At 36.2% G+C, this 13,716-nt stretch overlaps 1 protein-coding gene across 1 annotated transcript in view; it reads left to right on the top strand.

The window, feature by feature from the left end:
• The window catches only part of Cont (Contactin), a 458,021-nt gene that overhangs the window by 137,508 nt on the left and 306,797 nt on the right, over positions 1-13,716 (top strand). The window lies entirely within an intron of this gene.

Below are 13,716 nucleotides of genomic sequence, written 5' to 3'. Positions count from 1 at the left end.
TCAATCAGCGACAGCACAGTAATGTGCTGTCGCTGATTGTTTCATGTAGCAATTTTTCGAAGTAATTACTCCATACATCAAGGATATCTTTTTCTCCAGTTTTCATATCACCTTTATCACCTCTGATTCCTTTTGCAGCACTTTTCTTCCATTTCTGCGCTTTTTCACAGCCTCCAGAATATTTTGCTAGCTTGTTGATATTTATTTTGTATGTTCTTACTAAAGTCTTCATGAGTTTTGTTTAGCTAGTTTTGTATGTAGCTTTCTTACATTTGTCTCTGTATTCTCTAAGAGCAGACTTATTTGTCAGGAACTTTTGATATGCTTTCTTCTTTTCCTTCATTGCCTCTTTAACTTCCTCTTTCCACCATGGAATTCTGATTTTTCTATCCTTCCACACAACCTCACCACATACCTCATCATCAAATTCCTGCCATGTAACCTCAAGGGGTGTACAGGATATGATAGTACTACATGAAAAATTAACATCATTACTAATGTCCTATCTACAATTTTCCTCCAAATCAGTCTGTTACTTGTCAAGACTCCAACATTATCAGATCTTATATTTCTATCTTCTAAGGCACTTTTTACTGTATCAATGTGTCCTGTGTCCACCATGCAGTTATGATCTTTCTATCCTTGCAGACAACCTCACCACATGCCTCTCTGGCTGAATCAATCAGGGTTTTCTTCAAGGCATGCCACTGAATCTCCAAGGTTTGGTTCCTGCTCTCAAACTCTTTCATTTTCTCGTTCTTCCTCTGGGTTTTTTCCCTGCCAACCTGGCAGAGAACACTTCTTTTGCTAATCTTTCCTCACCCATTCTGTTTAAGTGACCATACCACCTGAGATTAGCTCTGCTAACGCATTCCTGGATGCTGACAAGGACAGCATCCAGGAATGCGTTTCCTAATATTAGAAATTCTTTCCTAATATCCTCATTTTTAATATGATATTGCCATTGATGCCATCTGTTCGTGCCCCCTAATCTTTTTCAGGACTCTCATATCTGCTGTCTCTAGTCTTTGGTCAACTGTTTTACTTCTCTCAGATCAGTAAGTTAAAACTGGTTTGAACACTGTCTTGTATACAATTTTACATAGTATTTAGCTTTCTTACATTTTCTCTGTATTCTCTAAGAGCACTAGCTGACTTATTTGTGGAACTTTTGATGTGCTTTCTTCTTTTCCTTTGCTGCCTCTTTATCTTCCTGTGTCCACCATGGAGTTCTGATTTTTCTATCCTTGCAGACAACCTCACCACATGCCCATCTGGCTGAATCAATCAAGGTTTTCTTCAAGGCTTGCCACTGAATCTCCAAGGTTTGGTTCCTGTTCTCAAACTCTTTCATTTTTTCTTCAATAATCTTTGTAAATTTTTGTGTACAGTTCACATCTGAGAGCTGCTCAACTTTTACCCGTTTTAAAACTTTCTTACAAGTTCTTCTTTTCAAAATGAAATTCAATTTTATTCTGCTCAAGACCAAATAGTGATCACTTCCAATTTCAAATCCTCTGTACACTGGTGTCCTGCACCAGGGAGAAAACATCATTATCAACAATAACATAGTCAATGAGACTTTTCTTATTCCTTGCCTCTTCTCTCCATGTGAATTTGTGCGCATTTTTATGTTGGAACATGGTGTTAGTAATAACTTTTCCATGTCCTGAGTAGAAATCCAACAGGTATTTGCCATTATTATTAGCTTTGCTCTTTTCTCCAAATTTTCCCAAAATATTTTGATATGTCTGACAATCATTTCCTACTCTGCTATTTAGATCCCCATCAAGGATCAACTTTTCCTTTTTCATTGTGTTAGTTGCTTTCTCTAAAGCCTCAAAAAATTCCTCCACTTCTACCTTAGTAGATCTTCTGTGGGACCATAGGTACAAATAAGTCTCATTGTCCAGGTCCCCATTCTGATAATATTTGCCCACATCACTCTACTTGAGACTGCCTGCCATTCAAGAAGATTAGCCTAGTATTTTGTGTTGAATACTATGGCTACTCCTTCTTTTCCTTGATTGTTATTGCCTGAATATAATATTTTGTATTCATTGCTCAGAAAAATCTCACCAGTTTTTTGTCTTTTTTGTTTCAGTCACCCCTATTATGTCGATCTGGTACTTATCCAATTCCTCAGCTAGCTCCATTTCTTTGCCATTAAGGCTTCTTATGTTGATATTACCGATCTTGAAGGCTGGTGATGTTCAGTTGGGGGGTGTTTTCAGATTTGTTCTAGTAGCTGACTTTTTGCTGTTCGCCTTGATTCCTTGGTGAAAACAACGGGGGCGTTGTTTAACCGAGCGACGCCCCAGCTGGCATGAAATTCTGTCATATTGTACTACCGTCATTTTGTATTTGGTTTAAGCTAATAAGAATACAGTTTGGTCAGCTAAATCCCAAATTTCCAGCCCATCCTCATTCGTTCAATATCCAGGTGTATACCTAACAGGGTTCACCATGAGAAAGTAAGAATTGAAAATTAGGTCAGAATCCTTTGTCGGTTCTCTGCATTCCTTTAAAGGCTATGTGGAGGTCTGCTCTTAGTTATACAGCTTTGACCCTGAAGCATTTTCTTCCTAACGCCTTAATTTTTAATATGATTCTGCCATTTCTATCATCTGTTCCGACCAATATTTTTTCTCAGTACTCTCATATCTGTGGTCTCTAAACTTTGATCAAGTGCTTTATTTCCAACACATCTCTGAGATCTGAAACTTAAAACTGGATAGAACATTGTGTTGTATACTTCTAGTTAAGCATATTGACTGATTTCTCTCTTATTCCATATAAATTTATTCATTTGTCTCCCCACAATTCCAGTTTTGCTTATTGTGTTGTTTATTTTCAAATTTAATTTGCCATCTTTACTAAAAACTGTGTGCCTAAATAGCTAAAATATTTTACTGCTTCTGTAGGTTCTTCATTGAGAATGCAGCTAAAGTTTCTCTGTTCCTGCTTATTTTCATAGTTCTTGTCTTTTTATTGCTGATTTTCATGCCAAATTTGTTACAGCTGTTATTCAATTTAGTTAGAGAATTGTAGCGATTTTTATTGGATGTATTTAATAGTACATCATCTGCATATAAAGCAATGATCTAAATTTGATATCTTTGATTCTAATATCAGGAAAAGGAATGTGCACAGAGAAAAGCTTTTCAATGCCACTTTCTTTCATAATGCAATTTATATAGATGATGAATAAGAGTGGAAATCATGTGCATCCTTGTCTTACATCTGATTTTACTTCAAACCATCTTTCTGTATTTCCTTCAATTCTAACTGCAGACATACAACTTAAATATGGACTTTATTGCTCTGTATAGTGTTCGATTTACTTCATAAGTTGAAGTGTTTTTAATAGCTTTTCTCTGTGCATATTATCATGTACCTTTTACAGATCTACAAAATTTAAGTGCAAATCCTCATTATATTCCCAATGAGTTTGTTTGTTTGTTGTAAAGTGAAAACATGATCTTGACAACCTTTATTTGGCCTGAACCCAGCTTGTTCCTCTCCAAGTTTCTCTCTCACAATTTTTTCAGTCTTTTTCAAGTATACTTGTATCAATCATTCAATAGGATGCTGACTATTGAAAAAAAGGTTAGAAAAAATGAGGAAACACTACTGTAAAATGAATCAAAGGTAAAATGACATGAAACTTAAGATGAAGATATTCTAGTTATCTTTGGTAATTACTTTGAAAGATTGCTGAATGAAAGAAACAGTGATAGTATGGTAATAGAAACATTCAAGATGAATGAAATCAGGAGTACATAACAGTACTCATGGTTGAAAAAGCCATCAAAAACCTGAAATGTGGAAAGGCAGCTTGAGTAAATGATATTTGAAGAGAAATGCTCAAATGGAGCAGTTTTACTTTGGCTACACTGCATTATTCAGAAGGTGTGATCAGAGGGTCGAATTCCAGATGATTGAAGTAGAGCTGTCTTTCCTATGAAAGGGAGATAAAACTGAATGTCAGAATTACAGAGGAATTGCCTTTGAGTAGTCTGATAAGATATATGGAAGTATATGTAAGTAAAGGCTAAGAAAAATTGTGGATGGGAAGCTTGGAGAAGAACAAGTTGAGTTTAGACCAAATAGTGGTTGTCAGGATCAGATTTTCACATAGGCAAGAAATTATGGAAATATAGTAAGTTTAGTAGATAGATCTGGAAAAGGCATGCTCTGAAATAGCAAGAGAAAAGCTGCTGAAAACGCTACAGTTATATGGTGTAAATAGTACGTTACAACAGGCAATACATGGTCTATATTGAATTGCAAATCAGCAGTTAGGATTGAAGGAGGTACAGGAAGATGGGTTTGATCTTAAATCAACTGTTTGACGAGGGTGCACATTATCTCCACTGTTAATTATCATCTGTATGGATCACATTATGAAGGAAAGTGGCATTAAACCTGATATCAAATTTAAAAATTTTAATCTTAGCTCTTTACTTTATGCAGATGATGTTTTACCTCTGAATAAATCCAGTATAGGTCTGTAAGATTCCCTGACTAAACTGAATAACTGTTGTAATAAATTTGGTATGAAAATTAGCAATAAAATGACCAGGACAGTGAAAATAGGCAGAAACATTGAAAACATTGGTGCATCCTGAATGAAGAATCTATAGAATAAGTAAAGCATTTCAGCTATTTAGGCTCAATCTTTAATTCAGATGGCATGGTAAATATAGAAGTAGAAAACAGAATTAACAAATGAATTAACTTCTCATCAGCTTCCTTTATTCCATCCACCTCTATTTGTTAGAACAATCTCCTGCATATGCACTGAGTACAACCTCCACTCTTTAAGAAACATTCCAACAGGCTACATTTTTCTCTATAATTACTTGCCCGCACATTGGTGTTGTAGCATAATATCTCTCGTGAGAAATTAAACTTCGAAAATTTTTCGCTATAGATTTTCCAGTTTTTTGTTTAAAATTATGAAAGAAAAATGTACTATATTTAGTGCATTTTTATTACAGTAAATTTTATAACATCTTATTAGATGTTATAAAATTTATTGCAAGAATGCACATACATTTTGACCTGTTAGTAAAGCTTAATAGGGATTAAGCCAGATTAGCGGTGATCTATGGATGGTATAAGTACCATCCAAAGATCGTATGGTCGGATGGCCAGCAATGACGTCATTTTGTTACTGTCTAATCCTGGTTAGTTCATCATTAAGAACCAACGGCTGAAATCTACATAAAAGGCAAATGCAGCACTTGGATCGTGACTTTTTTGAGGCTTTTTACTTTTGACTTCCTTGGGGTTCTTTCCCTTCGTCCATGAGGCTTGTTCTTCCTGCTGCTGCCTCATGTTTTTCCACCACCAGCCCTCTCTCTCTCTCTCTCTAGACTCCAGGTAGCTACGGCAGAACCCCCAGCAAGATCGACGGAGGAAAATTTTATGGGAAACCGTCAGTGCAGTCCAAGCAGCACGAAGACTGACCAGACGGAAGACACTCTAGTCTTGATGTAGTTTGCTATGAACTAATTGGACTTTCCATTCATGGTAATTGCAAGTAAGCAATAATTTAAATTGTATTTTGCTAAGAGAATGTACCTCGGAATCGTTTGTGATTGCGATATATTATTTGTAAACAGGCGGTAATTGGGTTATAAGTCGAGGGAAGATTATGTGTTGTTAAGTGTGTTTAATTTAAGAGAGTATATGTGATAAAATCAGGAACAGTGTTAAATAGTATTGTAAGTGGCTGGAAGAATATTATGTTACAGATTCTTATAGGAAGAATAATGTTCGCTTGTAAGCTTATATGTAATAGGAAGAATTATGTTAGCTTGTAAGCGTATATGTGCATAGTTGTGTCATAGGAGACATCTTTATGTTAATGTATAATAATGAGTTTCTTTTGGTAGCAAACGCACAGTACGTTCTGTGCGTTTGCTACCAAACTTTTGAGTTAAATTCTCAGTAATTATCATGTGCTATATACCTATTGCTCTAGATCAAAAATAAATGTTTTGTTTTGTAATTATCTAGTTTTATTCCTTAGCCAATGCACTATCTCGAAAAAAATTAGAGAACCTGCGGGCATAATAAGATACGAGTCACGACTTGCATATAGAGAATTAATATATATACTTTGTGATTAATTCCTGTTTTCCTCACCTATTTTTCAAACAATGTTTAATCAAATTAGGTGGTGAAGTCAGAAATAAAAAACAAATTTCCTAATTTGATTTTATGCGAAAGTAGATAACTGCATACATCATCATCATATCAAATTCCTGACATGTACTCTCAAGGGGTGCAATCAAGGATATGATAGTACTGAAAAATTTACATCATTACTATCTTCCTATCTACAATTTTCCTCCAAATCAGTCTATTACTTGTCAAGACTCCAATATTATCATTATCAGATCTTATATTTCTATCAATTAAGGCACATTGTACCATATCAATCCACCTATATCTTGGTCTTCCTCTGGGTTGTTTTCCTGCCAAACTGGCAGAGAATACTTGTTTTGCTAATCCTTCCTCGACCATTCTGTTTAAGTGACTATACCACCTGAGATTAGCTCTGCTAATGCATTCCTGGATGCCAACAATGTCAAGTTTTTCCTAATATCCTCGTTTTTAATATGATATTGCCATTGATGCCATCTGTTCATACCTATAATCTTTCTCAGGACTCTCATATTTGTGGTCTCTAGACTTTGGCCAAGTGTTTTACTTCTGACCCAGCTCTCAGATCCATAAGTTAAAACTGGTTTGAACACTGTGTTGTATATAGCTAATTTAGTGTTCCGACTAATTTCTCTCTTATTCCATATGAATTTATTCAATTGACTTCCTACCATACCAGCTTTGTTGATTCTCTTGTCTATTTCTATGTTTAATTTACCATCTTCACTAAAAATCGTGCCTAAGTAGCTGAAATGTTTTACTTGTTCCACAGGTTCTCCATTCACAATGCAGTTGATATTCTCATTGCTTCTGCTATTTTCATTGTCTTCGACTTGTTGTTGCTCACCTTCATACCATATATGTTACAACAGTTATTCAGTTTAGTCTGGGAATCTTGCAGATTTGTAGTGGATTTATTTAGAAGTATAACATCATCCACATAAAGCAAAGATCTGATCTCCAATTCTGATATCATGTTTAATACCACTTTCCTTCATAATGTGATCCATATAGATAATGAATAACAGAGGGGATAATGTACATCCTCTTCTCACTCCAGATTTAACATTAAACCATCTTCCTGTACCTATTTCAATTCTAACTTGTGACTTACAACTCAAATAAAAACTAAGTATTGCTTGATATTGTGCCCCATTGACACCATATAACTGTAGCATTTTTGAATAGCTTCTCTCCTCTTGCCACATTGTCATATGCCTTTTCCAAATCGACAAAACTTAAATACAGATCTTTGTTATATTCCCATGCTTTCTCGACTGTTTATCGTAAAGTGAAGATCTGATCCTGACAGCCTCTATTTGGCCAATTTCCAGCATGTTATTCACCAAGCTTTTCTTCCACAATTCTTCTCTACCGTTTCTCAAGTATACTTGCATAGATCTTGCCAGAAACACTCATGGGAGGGAAATACCTCTGTAATTCTCACATTCAGTTTTATTTCCCTTTTTATATATGGGCACTATTAGAGCTCTACTCCAATCATCGGGAATTTGTCCCTCTGGCCAGGCTTTCTGAACTATGCTGTGCAACCACTGTAATACTTTTATACCACCATACTTCAGCATTTCTGGTCGAATATCATCTACTCCTGCTGCCTTTCCACATTTTAAGCCTTTGATATCTTTTTCTACTTGAAGTAAGGATATGCATTCCTGACTGTATGCCTGTTGAGTGTTTTTTACCACTGTGCTATCACTGCTTGTTTCATTTAGCAATTTTTCAAAGTAATTACTCCATATTTCAAGGATATCTTTTTCTCCCATTTTCATGTCACCTTTATCATCTCTAACTCCTTTTACAGCACTCTTTCCTCCATTTCTAAGCTTCTTCAACAACCTCCAGAATATCTTACCACCTTCTTGATATTTATTTCTATGTTCTTGCCAAAGTCCTCCCATGACTTTTGTTTAGCTAGTTTTACACAGTGTTTAGCTTTCTTACATTTGTCTCTGTATTCTCTAAGAGCAAAAGCTGGCTTATTTGCCAGGAACTTTTGATATGATTTCTTGTTTTCCTTCACTGCCTCTTTAACTTCCTGTGTCCACCATGGAGTCCTGATTTCTCTATCCTTGCAGACAACCTCGCCACATGCCTCTCTGGCTGAATTAATCAGGGTTTTCTTCAAGGCATGCCACTGAATCTCCAAGGTTTGGTTCCTGCTCTCAAACTCTTTCATTTTTTCTTCAATAATCTCTGTGTATGTTAGTCTACAGTTCACATCTGAGAGCTGCTCAACTTTTATTCGCTTTAAAACTTTCTTACTTGTTATTCTTTTCAATATGAAATTCAATTTTATTCTGCTCAAGACTAAATAGTGATCGCTTCCAATTTCAAATCCTATGTACACTCTGGTGTCCTGCACCAGGGAGAAAACATCACTATCAACAATAACATAGTCAATGAGACTTTTCCTATTCCTTGCCTCTTCTCTCCATGTGAATTTGTGTGCATTTTTATGTTGGAACATGGTGTTAGTAATAACCAGTCCATGTCCTGAGCAGAAATCCATTATTATTAGCTTTGCTCTTTTCTCCAAATTTTCCCAAAATATTTTTGTATATCTGACAGTCATTTCCTACTCTGCTATTCAGATCCCCAACAAGGACCAACTTGTCCTTTTTCATTGTGTCAGTTGCTTTTTCTAAAGCAACAAAAAATTTCTCCACTTCTACCTTCGTAGATTCTTCTTTGGGACCATAGGTACAAATAAGTCTCATTGTCCAGTTCCTCATTCTTATATTTGCCCACATCACTCTACTTGAGACTGCCTGCCATTCAAGACGATTAGCCTCGCATTTTGTGTTGAATACTTTGGCTACTCCTTCTTTTCTTTGATTGTCATTGCCTGAATATAACATCTTGTATTTATTGCTCAGAAAGATCTCACCAGTTTTTTGTCTTTTTTGTTTCAGTCACCCCTATTATGTCGATCTGGTACTTATCTAATTCCTCAGCTATCTCCATTTCTTTGCCATTCAGGCTTCTTATGTTGATAGTATCGATTTTTAACTCTGGTGATGTTGAGTTGGGGTGTGTTTTCAGATTTGTGCCAGTTGCTGACTTTTCGCTGTTTGCCCTGGTTCCCTTGCGAAAACAACGGGGGCCTTGTTTAACTGGGCGATGCCCCAGCCGACATGAAATTTTGTCATGTTGTACCATCATTTTTTATTTTGGTTTAACCAATAAGAATACAGTTTGGTCGGCTAAATCCCAAATTGCCAGCCCATCCTCGTTCGTTCAGTATCCAGGTAGATACCCAACAGGGTGCACCACAAGACGGTGAGGATTGGACATTAGTTCAGAAGCCCTGGTCGGTTCTCTGCATTCCTTCAAAGGCTATGTGTGTGGATGTCTCCTCTCAGTTATACAGCTTTGACCCTTAAGCACCCTAACTGCATACATTAGACTTACTTAACTGCATGCATTAGACTTACTTATAACACAAAGTTTGTTTCATAGTGGGGGGGGGGAAACAGAAATTGGTCACGGTGAAGATTAACAATGTGAGGTATAGGTTAAGCAAACTTAAGCCTAACCTTGAGAAGTTTGTGTTAAAAAAGTTTATAGTCCTAACTTACTGAAGCAGAATAAAGTAAAGTAAAAGTTAAGTTCAGACATAATTAATTAAATTGAAATAATTAATGGTAAGGCTTGTGATTTTTCGTGTGTGTGTATTTTGGGGTGGGGGGTCAACAAAAAGAAAACAAAAATCATTGCTTTTAAAAGACTATCTCCAGTTGGAAGTAAAATCATGATTGAAAATAAAATTTTAGAACAAATTAACTGCTTCAAATACTTTGAGTACTTTATATCATATACTGTACAAAATTGTATAATATGTTCAATAATACATTCAAAACCTAAGTTCAAAAGCACAAAAGAATAAGAGTTTATAAAATTCTGGCAGGATTTCTATTATATGGAAGTGAAACTTGTACCATAAAAAGACCATAAAAAACTGCAGGAAAAAAAAAAGAAACTGGAGAAATAAAATTCCTATGAAAGACAGCCAGCTATACTTTCTAGGATAAAAAATGAAGCACAGAAATACATAAAGAACTGGAAATAAATTCAGTATTAGATAACATATGAATACAGAAAGAAATTTATTGCACATATTAGAATGAACAGGGACAACTAAGGATCAGATGAAATTGAGAATGGAAAAGGTTACTGAGCCTAAATCCCTTGAAAGGATGGTGATGATGATGGAAAAGGGACATTCCACTTAATCGAATGACCCCCCCCCCCCCCCTCCTACATTCACTCCAGTCATGTTCTTGAAAATGTTTTTTCTACCTTATGCTTTTTTTTTCTGTAAATATTTTCATGGACACTGTTCTGCTGGAGTGACTTTCATCATTCTTCTACTTTAAGTTTATGAAAACGGGAGCAGCTAGTTGAAATCCATTTGCTATCTAGCTCCAAATGTGCTGACCAGTTTCTCATTCTCTTTCATTCTATGTACCTGTGTATCTTCTGAAAATAGCTGCCCTCACATTGTTTACATTTATCTGTTTCCAAATAAAAGTTCTTAACCACTTGTCTATATGTTATAGGTTTTGCATACTTTTATGGCAGTAATAGTAAAAAGGAAAAAAAAAAAACAAAGCGATGATTATAGAATCATCTTTAGCTTTGCTACCTATTATTCATACATCTGGGATCTGGCATAAGTTAATAAATTCATTATATTTAGAAGCCATTTCATTAGTTGATGTATAATGTGAAATAAACATGTGCAGTATTACCAAATCAAAAATACAGAAACTTTAGGCTTCAATTTGCAATTTCCAATTGTTATTTATACATTGTGTACATAGCATAGAAAGAAAAAGGACTTAACAACACTTGAAATGCCTGTAAGAAAATTTACCAAATTGTCCATAAAAATATGATTGGGTATCTTTCATATACATTTGCAACACAAGAACATATTTTCAAAAAATCATGTTTTGTCTATTTGGAAGTTTTTTTTTTTTTTTTTAAATTTCTCCAAGGCCTCAGTGTGGAATTTACAATTAAGACAGGGTACATGTGGAATTATCGGGCTGGTAAGTATGACACGCTTAGGAGATTGATTGGTTCAGTGCCATGGCATGTACAACTGCAAGGGCTAGAAGTTGATAGTGCATGGAAGGCAGTTAAGAAGTGTTTGCATGAAGCAATGGCTGACTGTATACCTAGAGTCTGAATAATAAATCAAGTAGGGGTTAAATGGATGAATAACACCATTAAGCTTGAGCTGCAAAAAAAGAAACAACTATTGAGGGAATTTAAGGAGAAAGGTGACCGACAGGCACATGAACGGTATAAAGCGCAGGCCAGAAGGGTAACAAGTGTGGTAAGAAAAGCAAAAAAGGATTATGAAAGAACATTGGCCATGCAGGCTAAAGAGAATCCTAAACAGTTTTTTCGATATGTTGCAAGTAAAAGAAAAAATGTATATGGCAGAATGATTTTAAAGAATGTCGATGGTAGGGAGGTAACCGAATCAGTTAATATAGTTGAATTACTGAGCTAGCACTTTGCAAGAATATATCTTGCAGGTGGTGATATTGCAGAAATGAATGAACCAATAGATTATATGGGAATTGTGGTGAATGAAGTGGAGGTGAGTAGTCTGTTGCAAAACCTCAATGTCAATACATCTGTGGGATTGGATGGTATACCAGCTCGTGTCGTACGTGAAGTGGCTAAAGAATTGTCAGTACCCTTGACCATTTTGTTTAATTTGAGTCTCGGGTCTGGGTTAGTCCCAAGGGGGTGGAAAGAGGGGAAAATAGTTCCACTGCATTAAGGAGGTTCCAAGACTGCTGTTGTAAATTACCAACCGATTAGCATATCAGGAATCGTTGTCAAGGTCTTGGAGAAATTAGTCAAGAGAAGAATACAGGATTGGATAGATGAAAATGGGATACCGTATCGGAGACAACATGGTTTTGTGAAGGGTAGATCATGCCTCAGTAACTTGCTCACGTTTTATAACACAGTGATGGCTGAACTGGATAAGGGTAATGGGTTTACAGTGATTCTACTGGACCTTGCCAAGACCCTTTACCGGATACCACATGGAACTCTAATCAGTAAACTGGAGCAGATGGGGATGGATATTGGGTTGGTGAGATGGATAGGAGGGTGGTTGATGGAGAGATACCAGAGAGTGGTTTATTCAGGAGTGAAGTCCAAAAGACGGCTTGTGACTAGTGGTGTGCCGCAGGGTTCTGTTCTTGGACCACTACTTTTCAATTTGTTCATTAACGATATAGGAAAGGATCTGAGAGGAAGTGTTCACTTGTTTGCTGATGATGCAAAGTTGGGTAGAGCAGTTGTGAGTGCAATGTCAAAATTTTGCAGGATGATTTGGATAGTTTTGAGGACAGGGCTAGGAAAAATGGATGTCAGTTTAATGTGGCAAAGTGTAAGGTTATGCATTTTGGAGTGAAAAGATTAGCAGCAGTATATCACATTGGTGGAAAACCGTACTCCAGGAGATTGATGAGGCGAGGTATTTGGGAGTGTTGGTGGATAGGGAGTTGAAGTTTAGGGGGCACATTGCAAAAGTGGCTAAATCAGCTCATCAAATCACTTGGTTGCTGAAAAATACTTTAACAAGCAGAGACAAACAAGTTATTGTTCCTCTATATCAAGCCTTGATAAGACCCCATCTAGACTACTATATAAGACCTATAAGACCCCATCTGGACATGGGGTCTTATAGGGCGCTAGGGTTTCTTCTTGATGGGGAGGAGGTGGAGAGGATCCAGAGACCAGTGACCAGGATGATAGCAGGTCTGTGGAATGAACCTTATGAGAACAGGTTGAAGATGTGTGGGTTGCAAAAATTGGTTGATAGGCGGAAAAGGGGTGATATGATTGAGACATTCAAATTACTGAAGGGTTTGTATAAGATTAATCCAGAAGATATTTTTGAGAATAGGACTAGTGGTGGGAGGACTAGGGGCCATACATGGAAGCTGGGCAAGAATGTTGTTAGCAGGGGTGTTAGAGCTAGGTTTTTTTTACTTGGAGAATGATGAATAAGTGGAATAAGCTGCCAGAGTCTGTTGTAGGTGCTACGACTGTGAATGAGTTCAAGGCGAGGTGTGATAGATACTGTGTGAATGTCGAATAGTTGTTCTTGACATGATGTTAGGGTCTCCCTCGATGAGTCTATCAACTCCTTGGAGTTGCCCGAAATAATAATAATATAATTTAGACCATATTGTAATGTTAGGAGGATACCTTTTATCACAATTGAAACAGTCTAACGGAATCAAAAGTTTAAGTATATAAAATGTAGTGAATGTTTTTTTTTGTGTGTGAGAGAGAGAGAGTTTTAAATTTTAAATTAAGAGAGTTTTTAAAATTTCGTTTCATTATTCTTATCTTTTTTTTAAAATACTAACTGTGGCTAAGGTGCTCAAATTATGAGAAAGATCCTTTGAGTTGTTCTTTTTTTACATTTGATACTTGAAATCTTGTTTTGAAAAATATAATCAGTCAGGTGAGTGCCTG

Source organism: Typopeltis vanoorti, chromosome 1 (assembly GCF_054136105.1).
Source record: "Typopeltis vanoorti isolate ZY-2024b chromosome 1, IOZ_Tvanoo_1.0, whole genome shotgun sequence".
NCBI classification, from domain to species: domain Eukaryota; kingdom Metazoa; phylum Arthropoda; class Arachnida; order Uropygi; family Thelyphonidae; genus Typopeltis; species Typopeltis vanoorti.
Note: the sequence above shows the minus strand (reverse complement) of the source record. Positions and strands in the feature narration are given on the sequence as shown.